Consider the following 24,748-nt stretch of genomic DNA (forward strand, 5'->3'; position numbering starts at 1 on the left):
TTTGTATCATTTCTATTTTGTATATATGTATAACCTTCATGACCCATCATAACAGAAATCATGATAACCACGATTGAGCCATACTATTCACTTAATATAATCACCTTCAATTGCATTCATTTCCCTGAAAATTACAACTTTGCTTTTTATGACTGAATTTTTTAAATTGTGGATATATGCAACGTTTTATTCTTATATTTTTAAAGAACCATTTAAACCACTTTATTACTGTCTGTGTGCAAGCCATGACATGTATGTGGACGCAGGACGACAACCCTCCAAGTTGTTCTCTCCTTTTATCTCCACTTGAGCTCTGAGGATCCCTAACTTTAGTTGTCAGGTTTGTGTGACGGCCATCCCTACCTATCAGCCATTCCGATCAACTCATAACTCATCTTCTTTATCAAGTTTTCTGCTTCTGAATACTTAGGTTGATTCCATCTTAGCTTTTGCCAAGAGTGCGGGAATAAGCATTGCTGTGCAAGTGTCTGAGATACGGTGATTTGGAGTCTTTTGGGTAAATATGTATGGGCAATGTTGCTGGGTTATATGGTAGATCTATTTTTAGTTTAGGTTTTTTGAGGGGGAGAAGAGATCCTGTGTCCACCTCCCATCCCACATTGGGAGTGTTGGGATTACAGAGGAACACCCTTGCATTTGCTCTTATGTGGATTCTGGGGATCCAAACTCAAGTTCTCACACTTGGGCAAATTTTGAACCACTAAGCTTCTCCACAGTCCAAATGTTAGGTTTTTGATGTACTGTCTTTAGACTTCCATAGTAGCTGGGCTAGTTCACATTCTCACTAGTCACATCCGAATCAACATTTGTTGTTTGTTTTCTAAATGACTGACATCCTGACTAGGAAGAGATGGATATCAAGGAAGTGTTAATTCGAAATTCTCTGATGGCTCTTAAAGTGGAAAGATTTTTCAAAAGTTCATCGACTAGTTGTAGTCTATCTCTTGAAATCTTCTGTTCATTTCATTAATCAATTTGTGTTGTTTGATTTCTTTTCTTTCTTTTTATTTTAGAATTTAGGACTTTTAATTTGTCTTAAAGTCATTGAAGCAAAAAAAAAAAAACATGATAAACATTCTTTTACAACCCCCAACACAAAAACCAACCAAACAAATAAACAAAAGCCTCTTGAACTGTCCTTTTAAAAGCCTCTGTCATTTAACAGGTAACAGTGTAAAATCCCAGAGTCCTTTCTTTAAAATGAATCGGGAAAAATTGGGATGGAAGGATCTAGTCAAACTTCATCTTTTTTCCTTGTGGCTTGAAGTCTGCCACTTTGGAAGTCTCTTCAACCTCCAAAGCCCCCTCTCCATACTCTGCCACCAAATCTACCTCTTCCTCCTTTGCAACTGTCTTGGCCACCACAGCCACCTTGACTCTTAGGTTTGGCTCAGTTTAAGGTAACTTTGTTCCCATCAGTTTCTCCATCTTCCATGACCTCCTTAGTAGCTTTGGTATCTTCCTCACTATTGAAGTCTACAAACCAAACCTTTTAGAGGAACCGGTTTCCCAATCAGTAACTACTCTTGCACGAACAGAGCCCACAAATGATTCTTTTAAGGTCTTTTCAGTGGTATCTTTAGACAGACCTTTAACAGAGTTTTGGATGGCTGTCTTCTTGCATTAGGTGAGTCCCTGGGTCCTTGTAACTCCAGCCTGATTGTTCTGCTCCCAATTTCCATTTTACTACAGGAGCTTAAAGCTTCTTTAGCATCTTCAAATGAAGCAAATTCTATAAATGCATACCCTTTAGATCTGCCTTGTTGGTTCTGGGGCACTTTGATAAAAGTTGTTTTCTCAAATGATTTCTGAAGAGTTTCTTCTGTTGCACTGTAGGAAAGGTTACTTAAAACCAAAGTTTTTGATTCAGCACCCCAAGTGCTATTCTTTCCAGCTCTTTCTTGCCTTTGTTGTCCTTTCTCCCCAGTGTAGTAAAGTAAAACAGATTGCCCATCAATTTCTGCCCCCTGCTTCTCTTCAAAGATTTTTTTCTGCATCAGTTTCAGACTTAAATTCAATATAAGCAATCCCTTTACTCCTCCTATCCTGGCTAACCAATCTGTTCTCCACGGCATCTTCAAACACTTCTTCTAATTCATCTTCAGTGATGTTGAATGAAAGTTTTTTTGCTAAAAGTGTTCCTGCAGCTTGAACTTTCTTACTGTCTCTTCCTTTGGTTTTTCTAGTTTAATGTCATTGCCAAACACTTTTAAACCAGTGAGCTCCAAGGCCTTTTCTAGGTCTTCAGCAGACTCAAAGTCCACATAGCTGGATTTTCTAGTTGTACCAGTTGTGACATCCACAACAGCAAGATCATTTTTAGTAAAAAGTTCTCTGATGGCATCTTTTAATTCAGCGACAGACTTGTTTGGGTTAAGGTTTCCAATGAAGAGGTTGCAAGGTGTAGTTGATTCTGAGCCTTCCACCACTTTCTGTTTCTTGTCTTCAGGGATTCCTTTCTGTTTGGTCATTTCCTTCTTCTGTTTTCCAGGTGCTGCTTTAACAGGCTCTTCCTCTGCTTTTTCGTTCTCTTCCTCCTCTTCATCCATCTCCTCCTCCATCATCATCCTCTTCAGCCACAGTCTTGGCCTTCACAGGAACAACTTTTGGCGGAGTTTCTTTCCTTTAGTGGGTGTGATTTCCATGAGTCATCTTCTTCATTGTCAACTTCCTCATCATCTTCCTCGTTCTCATTCTCTGAGGCAGGAGCAGCAGCAGCAGCAGCTATTTTGATGGTTTCAATCCTTTCACTATTGGTGGCTCAGATTCATCCTCTTCCTCATCATCTTCATCCTCATCACTGTCATCTTCATCATCATCGTCTTCATCCTCATCACTCTCTTCCTTCTTGGCATTCCTACCATTCTTAGTGTCCTGGGCTGAAGTGACAGCTCCCTTCTTACCAGGGCCGGTTAAGAATACTTTTGCTTGTGTGGCTGCCTTCTGACCAGGTGCTGCACCTGCTTTGCTGATGTAACTGCCTTATTGGTTGATGTGGCTGCTGCATTTTTACCTGGGGTAACAGCAGCTTTCTTAGCTGGTGAGGGAACTGCAACCTTTTCTGTTTGTGAAACAACCACCTTCTTTGATGGAGGTGTGATAGCCTTCTTGCCTATTTTTCTGAGGGGTGACAACCTTCTTCTCCTCTACTGTCATCTTCTTCATCTTCTGATATTTTCATCCTCACAATCTTCTTCCACCTCCTTTGGGAGAGGAGCCATTTTTTTTTTGGAGTCACTGTGGGCTTTTTTTTTTTTTAACTTTTAACTTCTATTCTATTTGTGTACCTTGTTTCCTTCTCTTTTCTTCTTGCTCTAGCTAGACTTCAGGCAGTATATTAAGCAAGAATGGAAACAGTGAACACCACTTGTTTCTGATTTTAATTGAAATGCTGAGTTTTCTCTCATCTGTGATGCTGACCATAAGACTCCCATATGTAACCTTTATTATGGTGAGGTATGGCTTTTCTGTGTCCTTTATTCAAGACTCTTATCATGGTGTTAGAGTTCACCAAAACCCTCTTATGCAGCTATTGAGATGATCACATTTTTAGACCATGAGTCCATTTACCTAACGTATCAGATTTCTTGTTTTGCATATGCTGAACCATCACTAAGTATTTGGGATGAAGCCAAATTGATCACGGTGAATTATATTTTCTCTGTGCTATTGAATTTGGTCTGTCAAATTCAAATTAACTTAATTTACTTAATTTTATCATCAACATTTGCATCTAGGTTTATCAAGGAGATTGGGATATAATTTTTTCTTTTTGTTGTTGTGTTTTTATCTGGTTTTGGTATCATGTTGATTCTGTATTCATAGAAAGATTCTGGTAGCAATCTGTCTTTTTTTTATTTTAAGAAATATTTAGATACCCACTAGTGCTGGTTCTTCTTTTAAGATCTGGTAGATTCAACAATGTCCATACCTAGGCCTGGACTTTTTTTTTTAGTGGAATTAAACATATTGTTACATTTATTTATTTGTATGTGTGCATGTGTAGCGGTGAGAGGATCATTTGTGAAAGCCAGTTTTTGTTTTCCACTATATAGGTGTGGGAATCAAACTCAGGTAATCAAGTTTGGGGCCAAGTACCTTTACTCACTAAATCATCGTATCAATTTCTAGTACAATTAAAAAGATTGCCACCCATCAGTGGTGGCACACATGCTTGGGAGGCAGAGGCTCATGGATCTCTGAGTTCAAGGTCAGCTTGGTTTACAGAATGAGTTCCAGGACAGCCATATTTACACAAAGAAACCTTGTCTTGAAAAAAACCAAAATCAACCAGCCAGCCAGATAAACAAACAAACCCACTTCTTGTTATAGATCTGTTTAAATAGTTTACATCATCTTTGTTTAATTTTGGTGGATCATTCACATCTAGAGCTTCATTTATTTCTTTTTATGTTTTCTATTTTAGAGGAATATAAATTTTAAATGTATGTCCTAATAATTTTCTGAATTTCATTGGTATATTATAATATCTTTAATTTTTAATTTGGGCCCACTCATTCTTTTGGTTAGTTGTCTAAAGACTTATAAAACTTTTCAAAGAACAAATGTGGGTTTCATTGACTTTCGTATTAGGTTTTATTTCCATTTTGTTGGTTTCTATACTATTTTTTCCATTTACTGATTTTGAGCTTGGCTTGTTCTTCTTTTCCCCAAGGCCTTAAGGTAAGTAAATCGTTGTTTGTTGTGATCTCCCTGATATTTTCAATGAAGGAACTTGCAGCTGTAGACTTCCCTATCTGGATGGCTTTCACTGTAGTGCATATGGTTTGGCATTTATTAAAGATTAGATTCATTTTTATGTGCATGTGTTTTTTGTTTGCATTTATTTGTGTCTTAACATGTGCATGCCTTGTGCACTCAGTGATCAGAAGAGGGTCTTAGATCTTCTGGAACTGGAGTTATAGGTGATTGTGAACCACCATACTACAAGAGTAGCCAGTGATTTTCTATGCTGAGCCATCTCTCCAGCCCTGATATAACTAAGACATTATTTTGTTTGCCTGTTTATTTATTGTTGAGATCTGTCTATTGATGAGAATGTGACATTGAAGTAAGCATTATTATTGTATTGAGACTAATCTGTGTCAGTACATCCAGTGCCGTTTGTTTTATGAAGTTTAGACCCAGTGTGTGCGTATTTAAAATGATACTATCTTCTTGATGTGTTGTTTGCTTAATAGGTATGAAGGCTTCTCTACTTCTTCTGCCTAATTTTGGTTTGAAATCCATTTTGTCACACAGTAGTATGGGGATAGTTGCTTGTATCCTAGTTCTGTTTGCTTTAAGTACCATTTTCTATTCTTTCCCAATAAGTAGACTCTGTACATTTTCTTGGAAGAAACAAATAGATTGATCTTATTTTTATATCCAATCTTCTAGTTTGTGTCATTTGTTTATAGAATTTAGGGCATTGATATTCGGAGTAATTATTAAAGTGTGTTTAATAATTCCTATCATTTTGTGATTTTTGGAGCATTTGCTGTTTTCCATCTCCTCATTTTAATGTGGCTTATTCCTTCCTGCACCTCATGGATGTGCCTGTCTCTCTCTGTAATCCTAAAGATTTTTTAAGTATCTTCAATAGAATTGGGTTAAGACTCATGAATTCCTTGGATTTGTTTTTTTTTATGGAAAGTATTTTATCCTTCAATTATAACAAATTAATTCATTGTGCATAGCCTGAGTATTTGCTAGGTATAGACGTCTGGGTTTCCAGTTGCTGTGTTTCATAGTTTCACATATGCCTTTCCAAAGCCCAGTTGAATGTTAGAGTTTCTGTTGTGAAGTTTGCTGTTATTTTATGACCTTGTCTTTATGTGCAACTTGCTTCTTTTAATATATATTTTTTCTTTTTCTGTATACTTAAGTGTTTTGAATTTAGCAAGACATGGGATATTTTCTCGTGTCTTTATGTTTGATATTTTAAATATCTGCTGTGCTTGGGAACACATCTATTTCCCTAAAAGTCAGCAATTTCCTGCTATTATTTTATTGAAAATGTTTTGTGTGCTTTTAGTATGAAATTTTCCCCTTCTTCTGTATCTATTATTCATAGACTTGCTCTTTTCATAGTGTTCCTTAATTGTTGAACATTTTATTTTTAGCTTCTTGTTCTAGTTTGCTTTTCTGTTACTATGATCTAACATTATGACCAAAAACAACTTAGGAAAAGGTTTATTTCATCTTATAAGTTGAAAGTGCACCATAAAAGATGTCAAGGCATGAACTACAGAAGAAACCATGGTAGAAACCACAAGAATGCTACTTATAGGCTTTATCATCTAGCTTTCTTATATAGTCTAGGCCCATCTGCTTAGAAATGGCACTGTCCACAGTGGGGTGGAATATTCTACATCAATTAATAATTAAGAAAATGCCCTCCAGAGATGCTCACAGAGCAATTTCCTGATTAAGGAAATTATTTACATGTGTCTTATCTTCCCAGGTTACTCTGGGTTTCTGCCAGATCAACAGCTGATGCTAATGATGGCATTTCTTATTAACTTACCTTTTGGTGAATATTCCAATTCCTCTACCTTATCTTCAAGCTCCAATAATGTCCTGCACACCCCTTAATGTGTTGGTAGGGTTTATAATAGAGCTCTTTAACTGATTTATTGAGTTTTTAATTTCTTGTACTTCATTTCTCCCTAACATTTCTGTCTCTTCATTCATTTTCACTTATCTATCTATCTATCTATCTATCTATCTATCTATCTATCTATCTATCTCATCCCTTATTTCAGTGAACTGCTTTTTTATTTTGGAGAATCACCTAGGAGTTTGTTTGTTTCCTCTTTGTGTTCTTTGAATATAATTATAATTACTCCTTTGAATTCTTTGTTTGGGATTTTATCTATTTTGTTCTCATCAGAGTCTGTTACTGCGGAATTAATAATTTTTGGAGTAGTAGTGTTGCCTTAGTTTCTTTGTTTCTTGTGTTGTATGTGTGAGATTTATTTCTTGGTTAAACTAAAAAAAAAATCGTTCTCAATGTTTGAGAGGGTGGGTTTTAGTAGAGTTGAGAAATCGTTTTTATCTGCTAAGCTGGAGTTTAGGGAGTCAAGTTTAGTCCCAGGACTCTACTAAAGTATAATAATGACTAGGAATCAGTCTATAAAGATATAGATTCACTAATGAACATGCAGTGTAGCCAAATAACATCGAATCACTCCTTAGAGTCCTATCATTTTAGGAAGTAAAGGAATATCGGTAATACAGTATGCACTGAGATATTAGCTGCAAAGGTTATGAGTACAAAGGAAAAGAGCAGAGTAAAGCTAGTCATTGCTATTGGGTTGATAGGGAAGTAGAGGAGAGTATATAGAAGGGTGAACAATGTGGACAAAAGGTGAGGCAAGAATAAGGGTAGAATAGAAACAGAGGAGAAAATAACGACAATCTGATACTATAGAGTCCTATGTCCCAGAAGGCCAAACCTCAAAAATTAAGCTGGCTTGTGCTTGTTAGTACAACCCATCAGAAGGAAAATGAGTCAGGTAGACTCCTGGGTTTCCTAAACAGTACAGGCTATTGTCACTACGCTTGACTGCCCACCTGAATTAGAAAGTAAAATCCTATTACAGGGCTGGGCGGTGGTGGCGCACGCCTTTAATCCCAGCACTCAGGAGGCAGAGGCAGGTAGAAATCTGTGAGTTCAAGGCCAGCCTGGTGTACAAGAGATAGTTACAGGACAGCCAGGATTACACACAGAGAAACCCTGTCTTGAAAATCAATCAATCAATCAATCAAACAAACAAAAAACAAAACAACAACAACAACAAAAAAACCTTTATTGCTGAAGACACCATGTTCTTTGGTTGTCTGACAGAAGAAGGAGGAGGAGGAGAGAATGAGAGAGGGAGAGGGAGAGACGGACAGAGAATGAGAACACAGAATTAGCTTGCTAAATTCATCACTGACTTGCTTGTAGACCAGGCTGACCTTGAACTCACAGAGATCAGCCTGCTTCTGCCTCCCAAGTGCTGGGATTTAATAGCCAGCTGATCACTGGCTATTAAAGATGAATAAATGTGGAGAGGAGAGACCTGGATTTCATTCTCTCTTCTGGAACCCCAGATGTTGTCACATTCCCAGGAAGTCCTCCATGTGGTCAAACTCCAGATGCAGGCCATCCTTCAGGAATCTGTGAACATTGGTCACACCTCTGGGCAGTCTTTCCCAGGAGAACTGCTCAGAACCTGTCCACGTTTCCTTGTAGACTATCTCTGACCAACTTCCCATACTTCCATCTTGCTGAATACTGAAAGCAGTTCTGATTCAAAGTGTCTTCCTAGGATATGAATTTTGGTAAAAACATGGATTTATTTGCATAACTCTCAGGTATTCCTGTTTTCTATTTTAGGTATTCATTATTATTATTTTTTTAACAAAGAGATGTTTCTGTTTTTACAAAAAGAATAATAAGTCTTTGCTAAGCCTCTGTCTCATCTGTCTTTTTATTAGCATATATTAGTTCAATAAAATAGTATTTTATTTAGACATTTTTACATAGTCATATACTGTACTTTAATGTTCCCCTGCCAGTCTGGCTCTTTAAATAATCCTGGTCATGGACTTAAAGAAGGCTGATTGTCCACATCTGTGCCTTCTCCGTTGTTCCCAGCCTCCAGCCATTTTCCTGTTCCGCTTTCTTCTTTCCTTTCTCTTATTTTGCTTCAGCTTTCAACTTACCTTAGTGACTCACAGTGTGAGAACGTTTCTAAAGATTCCTAATTGCATTAGCTATTTTTCTGAGGTTCTGGTAAAATGCCAGACGAAAGCACCTTAAGGAAGTGTTTGTTTTAACTTGCAGTTCAGAGGGATGGAGTTCATCTGGTGGGAAAGGCACAGCATAGTGTCAGGAGCAGAAAGCTGGCCAATTACACTTAAATCCAAACACGGGAAACTGAGAAAGTGAGAGTGGAGGCCCAGGCTAAAATCCTCAAAGCCAGCTCCCAGTGATGTACTTCCTTCAGCAAAGTTCCACCTCCTAAAGGGTCCTAACTTTCCTAGATAGTAGCACTGACTGGGCACCAAATTTTCAGCTACATGAGCCCTGCGGGGGACGTTTATCATTCAGACCACCACACCAGACTAGTTCTTTCTTCTGCTTTGCCTGTCAGGCTTCTGGAATTGCTGAACTAGCTATCTTCAGCAGCAACTGTCACGCAGACACATCCGGGAGCTGTCGGCTGCACTACGCAAGCACTTCCTTGCAGCACCTGGTATTTTGGCTTTTCTTTCCTTGTTGATAGTGCTAGCTTCTAGTCTCCATGCAGTACTGTAATTGATACGTACAGGAAGTCGTCCTGTTTCTTCTTCAGTTTGTCCTCACTGATCCTTGTGTCTTTATAAGGGGACCAGCGCTTCTCAAGGCCCTCACATGTCACCTGCCTGTGGCCGCATGGCTCATGCTGCCAGGCAACCCCACACCCAGCTGAGGGTCCTGGCTTTCCATCCTGGTTTGCAGCAAGTCACTATCTGGAGATGGTCTGATCCCTGACAACATATGGAATCTTTAGGCAGTCAGTCAGTCAGCCTGGAGACTGAAGACAAGGGCAAGGAGCTGGCCTCAGAACAGGCCTTGGCCTAGCTGGCAGTTTATGGGGCCAGAGGGAGACCTATGCTTTCAGAGGCAGTGTGTCAGCAGCCATCCCAGACCATCCTCAGGGCAGGAATCAAAGGGCAGCTCATTCCCTCTCTGCCGGCAGCGGGAGAAAATACAAAGTCTTGCCAGAAGAAAAGGGCATACGAAGGGCATTTGTTTTTTCTTGCTATGCCTTTCCCCAGATGGTTCACCCTCTATCCCCGCTGTATATATTTCTCTATAAAATTTAATCTCTTGAACTTCTTTTATTTCTTTTTCTTCCCAGTGCTTTAGAATGGCCGCTGATTCTAATAGAACTGGTGTATACAAAGTCTTCCTTCCGAAAGGAAATGATACAATCCCTTAAAACAATGGGTTTGTGGTAACTGCAGAAAGTCAAAACCCGTCTATTGGTATATATCCCTTTGCAAATAGACTTCATTTTAAAAAGCAGCTTTGACGTTATAGCAAAATTGAGTGGTAAGTGCAGAGAGCTCCCACGTAATCCAGGCCCAATACACACAGGACTCCGGCCTGATCAGTGCTTCCCACAGGCTGAGGCATTTGCTACCAGCGTTGAACATCTATAGGCTTGAACAATATCCAGTGAGAGCCATCCAAGCATTTTCACAGACACAAATGACCACTGTGGTTTGCCATCCACCCCTTCCCCTCGTTTCCCATCCTGGCATCCACACTGTGTCTGGAGCCTCCCCTTCCTCAGAATGCTATACTGTTGGAGCTGGAACTGTGTGTGCCTTGGTCACCCTGCTCAGATGGGTTCTTCCACTCAGGAGCATAGGCTTAAAGCTCATACTTGCATTCCACTCCACAGCAGCTGTGTCCCCGGATCCTGAGAACAAGAGCTCTAGGCATTTGACTGTTCCCGAGGCCTTGGTACAAGAAGACAGGAATAGATTCTGGAGTTACACACAACCATTTATGTGACCTCAGCCCTCCCTTTTCTAACCTGACAGAAGAGAGAGGGAGGAGGGGGAGAATGGAATACACCTCACAGTTTATTATGAAGGGTCAGTGTAATAAAACATATACAGTAACTAATGCAGCCTGGGACTTAGTGAGTGCTCAGGAAATGGCAGTGAAGCATTGGCCTAAGATTGCTTATTAATTGCAAAGGCAAAAGTAGTAGCCTAGTGGGAAAAGGCAATATATATCGTAGTAAGTGATCAAGATTAATACCACATGCAATAATGAGGAAATTTGACGTCAAGAACCTTCTCAAGTGATATTATAGTTTAACCAAAATTGTCTGCCTGAAATATCATATAAAGCCAAATTGAGGGGCATTCTAGAAAATACCTGGTTTGTGGTCTTGAAAAACCTTAAGAAATAGAGTATGATAAATTCTTTCTTATTAAAAAAACCAAGGAGATACAGAAATTGAATGTAATACATGATCCTAGATCAATCCTACACCAGAGCACACAGTAGCTATAAGAAACATTTTTGAGGCAATTGCCAAGTTTTTAATGTAGAGAGGATGATGATAACAGAAGTGCAAACTTTTCAGCAAATTTTCATTTGATTGTAACTGTGATTATGCAAAAGAGTATACTTGGAGATCTAATACATCAGATGATATGAAGGCACAGCACTGGGGGCCAGAAGGGAGGTACAGACACAGGGTTGTGGAAGTAGGCTGTCCATGGAGTGAACCCTTTCCATCTGGTCTGCTCAAACTCCCTGTTTGCTCAACTGGCTTGTTCCCAAACACAGAATTCCTGGAGCTCTGTGCAAAATGAGACTAGCAGGTCATTTCCTCCAAAAAAGGAAAATAGAAGCTGTTCAAAGTACTAAAATAACTTTCTTTTCTTCTATGCTTTCTCTCACAACTTTTACAGGTAGTTTTGATTTGTTATTTATTATTGTTTCTAAGTAAAGAAAAACTGTAATTATAAATAACACAAATTCATCCAACTTTGCATTGGGCCATGGTAGCTTTGAATGCAAATGTAATAGCATTCAGATCATATGCAGAATCACCAGAATTATACAACTCATATTTCATAGAGCATGCATGCATGTGCAAATATAATAGCATTCAGTTCATATGCAGAATCACCAATATTATATAACTCATATTTCATAGAGCATGTATGCATGTGCATTTTATTCTTGCTAGAAAATGGGAGGTCTGCACAGCATGAACTCATTTCTTGATATTCCAAAACCTGCCTTAGCTTCACTGAAGATAGGGAAGGATGGAAGGACAAGGAGGCATTGATATTTCTCTCTTCCTTCCCCCCCCTGCATCACTGGATCTAGGAGAAGTGGCCGGAATAACTTATAGTAACATATATAGGCACCACAATGACATGATGCAAGTGGCTTGGACGTTTAGCTTTTTAGAACAGCACTGTTTTCTGTGGGAAGAAAGTTCTAGTTTGAAGCCCGAGTGTGACCTCTTGGAAATGTCAGGCTCCCGCACATGCAATGGCAGAAATGCAATGCTCGTCTTGTTACCATGTGGAATCTTGATGATTCTCCGCTATTCACTGAAATCCTATATCAGGCGATACCTGGGAGGGGAAGAACAACGGGGGCACGCACATGGGACATACTGCCTCTGCTACGTGCGAGGTATATTTTCCACTGGACTTCTCTGTATAAAGCCACAACTTCAAAGACAGAATAAGGAACTTCTGTGCAGGGACAACAAATTCAAGGCCTTCTGAGGGCAGTGTTCTGTCTGCGTGACTATGCTGTTTGGACATCTATGATGCCGGTCCTGTCAAAATGATGAGTTGGGAGCCGCAGTGTTGATTTGCTGCTAAGAATAATTTCATTCTGGTTTTATTTTAATTTAGGTTTTTAAACTCGAGAAGCTTATTTTTTGTTTAGAAGTGTTATCGCTTCTGTAATTAACCTCATATTACAAGCTGAATCACTTCCTGCCTAGACTAATTTGAGCAGGGGAATAGCGAGCTGGATGAGAAGCCGGATTAGAAGCCGGGGAAGTCAGAAATCCCTGGAAAGCTGTCAATCAGGCTCATTGGATGCTGCGGAGGGAAAAGGCAAACACCTATTTATCAGAATTGGAATGCCAACTCTGGTTGCTGGGGACCCAGCGATAAGACCATTTAGGAGGGAAAGGAACGCAGCAATGAGGACAGGACAGACTCCGAGTGGTTCAGCAGGGATCAGAGGCAGCCACCCTGGCTGGTGGACTGAAGGGGACATCTGGAGAGCTTCAGAACCATCTAGCTTGGTGCCCACTGCCGCTGGTTGTCTGATTGGCAATAGGTTTGAAGGATAGGATCTCCTCTGTGAGAAACCAGCATAACTGGTCAGGTGATGTAAATTCCAAATCCCTGAGGAAGGAGTAGACACAAGGACAAGGGTTTGGGAGCTGAGGATGACATGGGACACTGGCAGACAAGGAAAGCTTTTGTTTTATGAGACAAAGCAAGAAGGTGACGTGCACACCCATCTGGGGTCCGAGATTGGATGGAGGGACATCTCCAGGCTCAATAGATGTAAATTCAGCCCTCATGACCATTGATTTTCCTGGCAGTCCCTCAGTTCCAGAGCTAATGGTGGTGAACCAAGGCCCCTAGCTACAGGTTGGAAAATGCAGGGGTAGGAGCCACTTTATGCACACCATTTCGTGTGTGTGTGTTTGTGTGTGTGCATGTGTGTGTGTGCGCGTGTGTGTGTGCGTGTGCATGGAGGCCACAGACTGAACTTGGATGGTGTTCCTCTGGCACTGTTCACTTATTTTTTTCTTTCTGAGGCAGGGTCTTTCACTAGCCTGCAGTTTCTGAAGCAGCCTTAGGCTGGCTGGCCTCTGCTTCCCCAGTGCTAGATTTATAAGCTTATCTCACTGTGCCCAGCTCATTTACACGGGTTCTGGGAGCTAAACTCAAGTTCTCACGCTGCTGACTGAGCCATCTCCCCACCCCTATGCGCAGCACGTCTCCTTCAAAATATCCCTGTCCTCTTAGATATATATTTTGCATGCAGGAAAAACACATCAACTTTTGCTTTCTCAAAAAGAATGTGACTAAAAATGACCCTGGAATGTCTATTATGTTAAGCAAATCTAGGGCTCCAGTATTCACATAGGTTTATACAGGTCCTCTTCCACCCTGTCCTCTCCCTTTAGGAGTCCCAGTGCAAACAAAAACTCACAAGAAAACATTGTTTAACATCTAGCCAGTACAAATAAGCAAATCTATACTGAAAGCAAGCAGCAGACATCTAGGCATGGACTACTGAAATCCTTGTTAAACCAGAGGCTCTGGCCAATAGAATGAGAAGCCTTGTTGTGTTAGGAGCGGCGGGGCTGCGTCCCCGGCACCCGGCCGCCTGCACGGCTAGCTTTACCCGAAATAATTACACGGAAACTGTATTCTTTTAAACACTGCTTGGCCCATTTCTATCTAGCCTCTTCTAGGCTAACTCTCGCACCTGGACTAGCCCATTTCTAATAATCTGCTGTAGCCCACGAGCTGGCTTACCAGGAATGATCTTAACCTGCATCTGCCTGGAGTGGGAGAATCATGGCAACTCCTTGACTCAGCTTCTTTCTCCCAGAATTCTGTTCTGTTTACTCCACCTACCTATGTTTTAACCCATAAGGGCCAGCCAAGCAGTTTCTTTATTGCTTAACCAATGAAATCAACAGATTGATATATGACACTCCCACATCAAAGCCTGGTAGACCAAGCTCAGGTGATGTGACCATTGACACTTCCCGAAACTCTGGCTGAGGGAGAGGGACTCTAGGTAGCCTGAGACTGTCGAGCATGGCTCTGGCAGGTCTGTGCTCATCGCCCATCCCCTCTGCCTTGCTGAAAAACCACTGAATTACATTCCTATGGCTAGCCACCAAGGTCTATTCCTTTATTTGGTCACTTCCTCCTCCTGAAGTTGACTATCAAGGTCTGGCTAAAGTCAGCAATCAGAAGCCCCCTTTGGCTCGTCTAATTAACATGCCTGATGAAAATTCAACACCTAGTCCTAATACGGGATTCCCCCTTTACTTTTTTTGTTTCATTGATTTTTATTGAGCTCTACATTTTTCTCTGCTTCCCTCCCCCTCTTCTCCCCTGCCCCCTTCAACCCTCTCCCAAGGTCCCCATGCTCCCAATTTACTCAGGAGATCTTGTCGTTTTCTATTTCCCATGTAGATTAGATCTATGTCTCTCTTAGGGTCCTCATTGTTGTCTAAACTCTCTGGGATTGTGGTTTGTAGGCTGGTTTTCTTTGCTTTATGTTTTAAAACCACCTATGACCGCCCTTTTCCTATGTGCCAAGTCTGTCTCCTCTCTGTCCAGAGGCAGTTTTTTGTCCCTCTGGATCCTGCCCCATGTCCCCCTCTCCCTTCCTCTTCTCCCTCCTCCACTATCTCCTGTCTCTTTTCCCCTGATCTCTGTCCCTCTGGGGCAGATAAACCTCCTGAGTGCTGAGAACTTGGTCTTGGGAGTCCCAAGCCCATACTTTTCCTTTCAGGGACCATGACGATTGGATCTACCTCATCTCAAGGAAAAAGGCAACTTAGAATCCACTGAAGTTCAGAATGCCCAAACTGCAGATAACTGCACTTTCCCTGAACCAGGAGCCCAGGGCCGAAGCCTTTGCGTTTGTGGGACTGTCTTAAGAGGCAGTCACTTTTTCCAAAGAAGGATCCCTCAGCTTTCTGACTATAGTAAATCTTAGCGATTTTCACATTTTCCCCTGCTTTCCAGTCATTTCTCCGGCATCAGCGTCTGTTTCTTGCCTCTTCCTTTCTGTAACCCATGAGGCTTTGCGAATCTTTGGGAAACCCAAACAGGGTGATTTGAGTTTCTGGGAATTTCTCCAAAGCGTTCTGTAGATGCGAGCTCGTGACTGAGTTCTGTTTGATCAATTAATTTGCAGCATGTTCGCAGCTCTTCCTAAGACCCCCCCTCGCTTAGACTGCGGAGCTAGCTGATTTGGGGGCCTGCTCTGTCAGCCAATTAGAATTCCCGAAGCCGGTCAGCGCAAGGTCACAAGGAGATTGTGTCTTGACAGGCCTTGAAGGGAAGTGAAAATAACCAGGCTTTGATTTGCGCCTCTGGTCACTGCAGGTTCCCAGAGATGCCATTTTTAGATATTTCCTGAGTTTTCCTTCAGAGTCACAATACGTCAGGCTGAGCTAAATGAAGAACCAAATTAAAACGGTCATTTCAGCTCATAAATAACAAATGTCTAATGCATTTAATTATTTATAGTCTTGAATCTCTCAAAAATGAAAATGACTATACACATTTTTGATGCAGTTCTTGGTAATTTACCACCTGACTGATAAGATTTGCTGATAATCCTGCCCGGCAAACATGAAAAAGAAAACTGAGACGGACTCGCTTATTTCACGAGACTGCTTCTTCGCTCCCTTGTAGCTTTGACAAAATTTAAATTAAAGTGAAATCGAATCACACAACAAAATGATGTTCCTATCCTTATACTAATAACTGAGTTTTCCAAGATCACATGCTGGGGGCTTGGATGCCAGAGACTTTTACACTGCCTGAAAAACGAACATTCTGTCCTTTTATAAAACATCTATCTGTGGTATCAATAATTAGGGTTTCATAGAGAAAATGGAAACTAGTGGCCCTCGAGCAGGTTTTTTTTTTTTTTTTTTTTTTTAGCTCAAAATGGCAACTTTGGCCCAGAATGGTTAAAGAAGGCTATTGTGGTGTTGGTGAGTCAGGAACCCTTCTTCACCAGAGAGTTCATCCGTTTTTCTTTGGATGCAGAATCCTTCAGGTGTCTAATAAGTCTCCATAGTAACGTTTTAAACTGCACCGAAAAGTATAGCTAGCTTGTCATTTTCTTAGATTATTTTTTTAGAGACTGTAGTTAGAAAGCCTCATTAATTGAACAGTTCCTTTCCAGATGGGCCCCAGATAGACTTTTGCTTTTGTTCTACTGGTACAATAAAAAGTGAACCCTTGTGTGGGACAGTGGTGGGGAGGGACACCATTAAAAAGCACACCCCGTTTAAATCATGAGCCTAACAGTTACATAGCAGTTAAAAGCTTGAGTAAATTATTAACGTCCCCAAGGTTTGGGTTCTGTACTTCTAGAATGGACACAGTTGTACGTGTCTCCTGGGGATGTTAAAGAGACCAAATTAGGCAACATACATAAAACACCTGCAGTTAGAAAGCAGCCCATAATATTAAGGTAGAAAGCAGCCCATAATATTAAGTAAGCTTGTTCTTTTCAGCTGAAGTCCTTGCATCCATGGCTCCTAGACCCCGCTACTTCAGCAAGAATCTTCATTGGCTTCTCAGTTCTGCACAGGGCTTCCCTTTGTAATATTTTTGGCCCATTTCTCTCATCATCTCTGCTCACTTGTGTGCCTGGGGACAAGGTCTTTGGCTGCATCCAGAGCAAGGTCTGGCCCCAGCTAGACCACAGTCATGTGTGACATTAGTGGAACATAGCATCTGCACATACCAGAACCCATGCAGGCATCCCATGAAGACAGGGATGGGCCAATGACTTCAGAGAGAGGCTTTTTTTTTTGTTAAAATGGTACATGTGTGTGACCTACAAGTTATACATGTGGTCATGCATGGATGTGAGTCTAATATTGTCAGGCTTTTAGATTTTTTTTCAAGAGAAGTCAAATGTTTAAGAGAAAACACTCAAGTTTTAATAACGGCAAGCTAGTCACCTTGGAAAAAAATAGGACAAAACCAGTGGGGTTTGGTGTTGTGCCATGCAAACAAAGCAAGCCTGTGGGTTTCACTTCTGACCTATGGAATTCTGATGTTTCATTGGCCAGAACTCCTGGGTGCCATTTATCTCTCAGGGGTCTTAGGCCTCCCAGAAGCAGCTACAATTCCTCTTTTTTAGTAGCTGTAAAGATTTTTGTCCTTCTCTCATGGGGCTCCTGACATTTTGATACAGCCATTTGGTTGCTGTAGCTATATTCATATCTATTTTGTGTCCATATAAAATGATAGTTGAATTTTTTTAAAAATTAAGTGATGTCCTTAACCTTCATTCAGCCCCCAACTTTCAACTCTCCATCATTGACCTACCCTGAGTCCCACCGTGTTCCTAAAATCTGTCAGAGTTAAGGGAATTCAGGGAAGAGACTGTCTGTAATACATATTTTTTTAGGTATTAAAAAACTTGCATTTTAATGGTTTAAAAGTCTGTGAATTTTCTCTATCTTAAAAGAAAACACCTTGCCTAAAGTCTTGAAAACGAGTGTTCTTTGCCTGCCCTCCTCATGGAAGAGGTCGTCTCTCTAAGCCTGGGACACAATCTTCTTTCCCACAGCTATCAGCGCTTAGACTTATTTGAATTCTGGAAATGTAACATGAGTATTACTGAATACCTTAGAAGAAACTGGTGCTGTACTCAGGAATTAATACATCATATCTCTATAGATATGAATGCTCATCCTGAGTGAGATAAAGAAAAGCCACAAACAGCCAGCAGCCACATGCTAGCCCAGCTCAGGTTTGGGTGCTGAACAGATTACAAGAAAGAATCTGATTTTTAGAGACTTTTGGATGCTGGAATCATGGCTGAAGGATCATAAAGTCACCAACAAATCACAGCTGACTGCTGTCTGAAGGTAATCTTCTGAATATGACTTCAGTGGAAGAGCCCTTCTTCACAAGACCATGCTGCGTTGTCTGACTAAGTCTACAGAGTTACAGAAGCCTACTGAAAAATTTTCCCATATGTTAAATTTCTATAACAAGCATATATTTTATAGTTATAAAAGATATTAGTAACTTCACATGAAATTTTGGAAGGTTAAGGTGGTAGCATGTTTATACCGTGTAAGGGCAACAGGCTGAAAACTCAACCTGCTGCAGGAAAAAGGTCCCCTACCTGTAGGGGCTCCCCAGAAAGAGGAAGGAAGAAGTCTCTCCTGCTTATCAATCTTCTCCCCCGTTTCATTTAAAAATTACATGTATGCATGCATGTTTGAGGGAATGTGGGTGCCACTGACCATATGTAGAGGCCAGAGGACAACTTGGGAAGTCCGTTATCTCCTTCTGTGTGAGTTCTGAGGAACCTCCCCGGGGCATTAGCCTTAGTAGCAAATGCTTTTGCCTGTTGAACCATCGTGCCAACTCCCTCTCTTTTGTTTTCTACCCTCAGAACTTCATAGTAAATAGATGCTTGGGAGTTCCACATTCTTGTTTAGCTGATGGTAAGGTGCTTTGGCTTCAGTATAAAGATACCTTTACACTGAGAGAGAGAGAGAGAGAGGGAGAGAGAGAAGGGAGAGAGAGCAGGTACAGTTGGTTTCCCACAACAGATAGGTGAAGGGGAAGTTGGCAGCTTCGAGTGACAGTGACAGTGCTTCTTTGGTAGCAGGATTTTACAGAATGACCACATGGGGCTCTGACTTGACTGGTGACTCTTTATACTGGCACTGGGAGCCTTGCATGCATGTCATAGTGGGAACACAAGTTTCCAGCACCAGTGGTCTGTAGAAGACTCAACAGTATGTCTATGAGGCAGAGGAAGAAAAGGACAGGAAACACAGCCCAACAGGCTCCAGGGATGCTCCTGGCTCAGAAAATGAGCCTGACGTGCTTCCTTTCAGTATGGTATAAATTCCTGGAGATCTTGAACTACTCACTGGGGCCTGGAATGGTGATACAGACCTTGGACCAATTTTGAGAAAAACTTAAGTGTGTCATTTATTGCATCTTAAGACTAAGGCACCATCTAGAATCATTATAACTGAAAAAATGAATATGGTAGAGAAAACAATTGAGATGTCAAGTATTTGAGTATCTCTTGTATTATTGTGTAGCATCAGCTGATATATATGTATGCATATGATATACATGTGTATATAACAATGTTTTATAAGTCAACTATAAATAATAACTAGAAAAGGATTGGTGAGAAGGTGACAGAAGGAGATTTCCAGAGAACAGGACATGGAGGGAAAGTTCCTTTATAGGTTTATTAAGGTCTAGACCAGTGTTCTCAATCTGTGGGTTGCGCCCCCTTGTGGTCACATATCAGATATTTGCATTATGATTTCTAGCAGTAGCAAAATTATAATTATGAAATAGCATAGTTTTATGGTTGGGGGTCACCATAGCATGAGGAACTGTATTAAATAGTCGCAGCACTCGGAAAGCTGAGAACCACTGTTTTGGACACAGAGTTGCTCAGTGGTATCTAGTGCACACAAATATTTCTAGGACTTCATGAACTAATTTCTGTATTGCTAAATTTCAGATGGAGTTTGGGGACAGAATGAACCCACACCTCCATTCCTTTCTCACCGTGGACAGTAAGACTAGAGACTGTTTACAGTGATCAGATTCTGTGTGTTCTTTTAGTCTACATCAATGGTTAACGGAAAAGTGGGGCATGCAAGTAGGTGATAGCCCAGTAAATGCAGTTTGTTTAGCAGCTGAAAGTACTGCTAGAATAGTGCTCCTCCAGGTAGAGAATTATACAGAGTCCGGAGGAAGAAGCTGGGGATACCCATGGGCATGATTTTGTCTCCCACTCTCTGTAGTCATGGGGTTGGTCATTTCTTGTGCCCCACTCTCCCAGTTAAAGGACATCTGGGTCTGTGGGACACGTAGATGAGTGACAGCTATTTAAGAAGACTGTTCTCAAAAGAGTGGACGTTTTGATTTTCTCTGTTGATGAATTGTTAACAACCGTTCCATGCAGTAGATAAATGTGGACAGTTATAGATATAAATAAAAATAAGCCGCGTAAAGATGGAAAATTCACAGAGAGTCTGGATTATGTACATTGTGTTTTCTTTAAAATTTTTGACTGTGAAGGAGCTAAGTACAGAGAGACATTTCATTATATGGGCTGCCAAGTGGAACCAGAACGGATATCATGAGGGTATGATTTCAGAATTTGGGTTTAAGGACATGATGCTTTGGAAAGGAGTTTCTTATTTTGTTTTCACAGAGGATGAGACCCTGTTCATTTCTTCTATTCCGATTTGGTATGATGGACCACGTCCTCCTGAAGGGTTGCTGTGAACATCTTCAGAAAATTGCTTTGCTCAACTGCCAACTGAGATGAAACTAGCACACAGGTTATACCATGAAAGACCTAATTAACGACGCCCCCATTCAGCAGGAAGCAGTTTGGAGAGAAAAAACTGCGCCCATGTTCCCAAATATGGTTTATAAATGTTCTTTTACATTTAAAGGGGGATATGATATAGGTATGAATAATTTGCATTAGTATAGATTTTGCTTTATTGATAGAGATTTAAGGTCAATTTTGTTATATGTATAAGTGTTTCTGATTTTGATTAAGGTATTGTGATTGTGTAGTTCATTTAAATATGTACTGTATAATTAAGAAATATAGGTTGTTAATGGATAATCATCAATAATATTAAAGCTTGTAGTCATGTTAGTTAGATTTTCTAGATATAGATATATTTTAGATAGACATTTTTCATGTCTTTCAAAGATTACAGAATAGGACATTTAATGACTGAGGACTTTTCATGACAATGAGACACTCTGCTCCTGGCAGCATCAATCTACTTCAGGAAGAAGATGGGCATTGAAGAGGATCTTTATGGAGTTTGATAGCCATTTGGGCAAGAAACTGCTCTTGCCTGGACTATTGCATAAACTGGACACAGAGAACCCGCAGAGAGAGGACTACTGAACTTGCCTAAGGTGAGATGATCTTTCGGGGTTCCTGAATCATGAAAGAGTCTGCAAGACATTCTGCAGGACACAACAGAAAGTGACTGAACTGACTCTGAATTTTCCTGCTTTATGGAAATGTCTGCTGGATACCATGGGCCTGAAGGCTGAAGATGGATGCCCCAACGGTACAGAGGAACTTTGGGTGACTGTCCAGGCAGCGAGATGTCTCTGTCATTTCTAGAGTTTTAAAAGTTGCTTTTTTCTTGTTTGCTTATGTAGTATTGTATCTTTCTGGAGTCTTTGATGGAGTTAAGAATAGTTAGTTATAGTTATAGTTTTCCTTAGTTATGATAAAGATTATTGTAATTTTTACTTGATAACTGTTTTGTTATATGTAATTTTGCTATGTTAAAGTTAAAGCCTTCCTTTTTTTGTTTAAACAGAAAAAGGGGAAGTGATGTGGGAGTGTCATATCAATCTGTTGATTTCTTTGGCTAAGCAATAAAGAAACTGCTAGGCCCATTTGATAGGCCCACCTTTAGGTGGGAGGAGTAAACAGAACAGAACGCTGGGAGGAAGAGGAAGTGAGGTCAGACTGCAGCTCTCCTCTCCGGAGCAGACGCAAGAGAGACGCCATGCTACCTGCTCCAGGGAAGACCATGCTATGAAGCTCCGACCCAGGATGGACTTAGGCTAGAATCTTCCCGGTAAGCGCACCTAGGGGCGCTACACAGATGATTAGAAACGGGCTAAATTAATATGTGAGAATTAGCCTAGAAGAGGCTACATAGAAATGGGCCAAAGCAGTGTTTAAATGAATACAGTTTGTGTGTAATTATTTCGGGTAAAGCTAGCCGGGCAGGTGGCTTGGGGTTTTGGGGACATAGCCCCGCCACCGCTCCCTATTACTACAGTGGACCAGTTCTCCAACTTTGCTTTGGGATTCTATGGGTCTCTGACTTTTCTCTCCGTCATTCTTTAGCCATCTCACCATAGTACTGTGCCTCCTCCCCTCTTCGTACATTTCCATGTCTCTCATTCACGACCTTCTGCCTCTCAACCTTCCCTTTCCACTGTGATCTATCAGTCTATCTCTTTGTACAGTGGGTCCTTCGAGATAAGGTGCCCAGTCTAGTCTAGGCAACGTTGACTTGTGCTCCCATTTTCCTGCAAAGACGAGTTGCTAAGCAAATGTGTATTGCTTTCCTCCTTCCACACTGACTTCATTCTGTCTTCTTTGTGTGAAGTTCTGTTATTGGGGGACAGGAAGTCTTGTAGTTACTCAGCCTTTCTCTATAGCGGGTGTTGCATGGGGGATAATATGTACATATGGCCTGGAAGACCTGTTATGAAACATCCCTGCGTGTCTGAATCTCTGTGTGGTCAGGAGCAAGGCGCATGGAGGTCAGACTCTCACATCAGGGCTGTGGGCTTTCCATCTGGATCCTTGATCTGATACAATTAGAGGGGGCAGGGGAGGCTTACTGCAGGTGCAGATTTAGAAGTTAGGAAGTAGAAAGGGAAAGACCTTCCTTTAAATTCAGGAGCACACTGCAGCCTTCATTGTTCTTTCACTACTGTTGTGGCTGGCTACCTGCGATCCTCTAGTGCTTGAAACATCAAGTCTTCTTTGTTTGTGTCTGGTTTTTATGAGAGGACTTGGGGTGCGCTAGTGGCCACTGTCAGTCCCCATCACGAGGCTGTAGATGGTCTCTTTCCTGATGCCTCAAGTCTCAATAAATGGAATAACGCCCTTAACTACAAAGTGATGCCATTGATTTCTTAGGGCTGCTTTACAAATTAGCACATACTAGGTGTCTAAGACAAAAGGTGTGTTTTGAAAAGTCCCAAAGTCAGAAACTGTGCCTGTGCAGGATTTGTTCTTGGAGACTGTATGGGAAGTGGTCCTGAAAGAGTAGGTTGCTGACAAGGCATGCTGGTCTATGGCTTTATGGATGGATCAGTCCAATCCTTGCTTTTTTCTATCCCATAGCACCTTCTCTGGGTCTCTGTCCAGGATATATTGTTAGGCAGTCTTGTATCTAATCTTGTATGCTCTTATTTTGCTCTTTATCAAGTTGTAATTAACTTCTGTAAAGAAGACTTCTTCCAAATCAAATCTTATGCTGAGATAGGACGAAATTATTATTATTATTATTATTATTATTATTATTATTATTATTATTATTATTATTATTATCAGGTCTTGTTATATAGTCCAGGCTGTCCTTGAACTTGTGGCAATCCTTCTACCTCAGACTTCCAAGTCCTGGGATTACAGATATGTGTGCCAACATACTCAGTTCAGAAATGAATTTTTATGTGTGAACTCTGTATGTCTGTGACACACACACACACGATTATCACATAAGTTCAGCTATGTGCTTGAAAAACATTTGGCTTCAAGACTATGCACTAGGAAAAATAGACATGAAATGGGGAATACAAGTGTTGTGGCTGGAACTGTGCCTCCTCTCCTTATTCATATGTTGAAACTCCAGTTCTTAGTAGCTCAAACTGTGACTGCATTTGGAAAAGGGACCTCTAAAGAACCAATTAAGTTAAAATGAGGACATTAAGTGGATTCTAACCCAGTCTAACCAGTGTCCTTATAAGAAGAGATTTGAGCCACAAAGGGGGCATCAGGGGTGCTGGTATAGAGAGTCTGTGACCTGGCAGTGTTAGGTCATCCCAGGAGGAAGTCTCTGTGAAAATCAACACTGCCAATACTGATCCCAGGCTTCCCAGCTCTAGAAATACATCAAATGTAATGGCCAAATACGTTGGACTACAAAAGAGTAAAGCTACCTAGCATCGTGTCACATGACCAGTTTAGACTCTCACTCTCCAGGAACAGTTTCTGTGGAAAGAAACCGATTCCTTCTAGGAGAATAAGCAGTAACTTGAAATGAAGAAGCACGGATTTAGTGCTGAGGCCACAGCAGTTTGATTCCTCTACCCTGAGAAGTTGTAAGTAGACTTGAAAGGCTGAAGAGAAGGCACACATATGCTAAGGAGATCATCGTATGCAAATAAAATGCAGTTCAAGCCCCCAAGCAGGGAGTTGAAACAGGCTGTAAATAAGCAGCTTCCACTTTGAGAGGAAGGGAGGACAGTGGGTCCCATCAGCCCGAGCAGCATATTGACTTGGCAAACAGATTGCGCACTGACATTTTGCAGCCACCGCAGGAACGACAAAGGCAGTAAAATACCAGAGCCCAGGCTGAGCCCCAGAGCCACAGCGGTGTTGGCACCCCAGCCAGAGGCTTCACAGTGCAGCCTTGGCGAATGCTGCCCTTTCCAAACTTCCATGGAAATATTTTCCATCATTTTGACATTTCATTTAAAATGAAATATAGGAGATGTTAAAAATTCATGTTCGTGACAGGTATTATTTGTTTGACTTTGAAATATACAGTGAACACAGTGTTAATGAGGAGGGAGGGAAGTGTCAGGGCTGTGTGCACGCATATTCATGGCGGCTTCCCGA

At 41.0% G+C, this 24,748-nt stretch overlaps 1 pseudogene; it reads right to left on the reverse strand.

The window, feature by feature from the left end:
• Positions 1 to 1,309: 1,309 nt before the first annotated feature.
• Positions 1,310 to 18,718, reverse strand: LOC142844332 (nucleolin pseudogene; annotated as a pseudogene).
• Between the last annotated feature and the right edge of the window lie 6,030 nt (positions 18,719 to 24,748).

Source organism: Microtus pennsylvanicus, chromosome 2 (genome assembly GCF_037038515.1).
Source record: "Microtus pennsylvanicus isolate mMicPen1 chromosome 2, mMicPen1.hap1, whole genome shotgun sequence".
Classification (NCBI taxonomy): domain Eukaryota; kingdom Metazoa; phylum Chordata; class Mammalia; order Rodentia; family Cricetidae; genus Microtus; species Microtus pennsylvanicus.